Below are 590 nucleotides of genomic sequence, written 5' to 3' on the forward strand. Positions count from 1 at the left end.
GAATTACTGCAATGATAAAGAATTGAACGAAAATAAATTTCATAAGTTTTAAATAATCAAATAATCACTTTTGGGTCTGTCGATATCACTGATGAGCACCCCCCCTCAGTCAGCCCCACGACTAATGGTGGTCAGCGGGTCAGCCCCCTGACTTTGTCCGATCGACTCGGGACCAATGCTAATATTTTGTAACTCATTTGTAACCAATTGTAACCAACTTTTCATAATTTGTAATCAACATATTTTGTACTCTGTCGATGTTTTAATAATAGGGGGTCAGCGGGTCAGCCCCCCGACTTTGTCCGATCGACCCCAAACCGGTGTCAATATTTTGTAACTCATTTGTAACCAATTGTAACCAACTTTTCATAATTTGTAACCAACTTATTTTGTACTCTGTCGATGTTTTAATAATGGGGGGTCAGCGGGTCAGCCCCCCGACTTTGTCCGATCGACTCCAAACTGGTGTCAATATTTTGTAACTCATTTGTAACCAATTGTAACCAACTTTTCATAATTTGTAACCAACTTATTTTGTACTCTGTAGATGTTTTAATAATGGGGGTCAGCGGGTCAGCCCCCTGACTTTG

This window comes from Acyrthosiphon pisum, chromosome A1 (assembly GCF_005508785.2).
Source record: "Acyrthosiphon pisum isolate AL4f chromosome A1, pea_aphid_22Mar2018_4r6ur, whole genome shotgun sequence".
Taxonomy (NCBI): Eukaryota; Metazoa; Arthropoda; class Insecta; order Hemiptera; family Aphididae; genus Acyrthosiphon; species Acyrthosiphon pisum.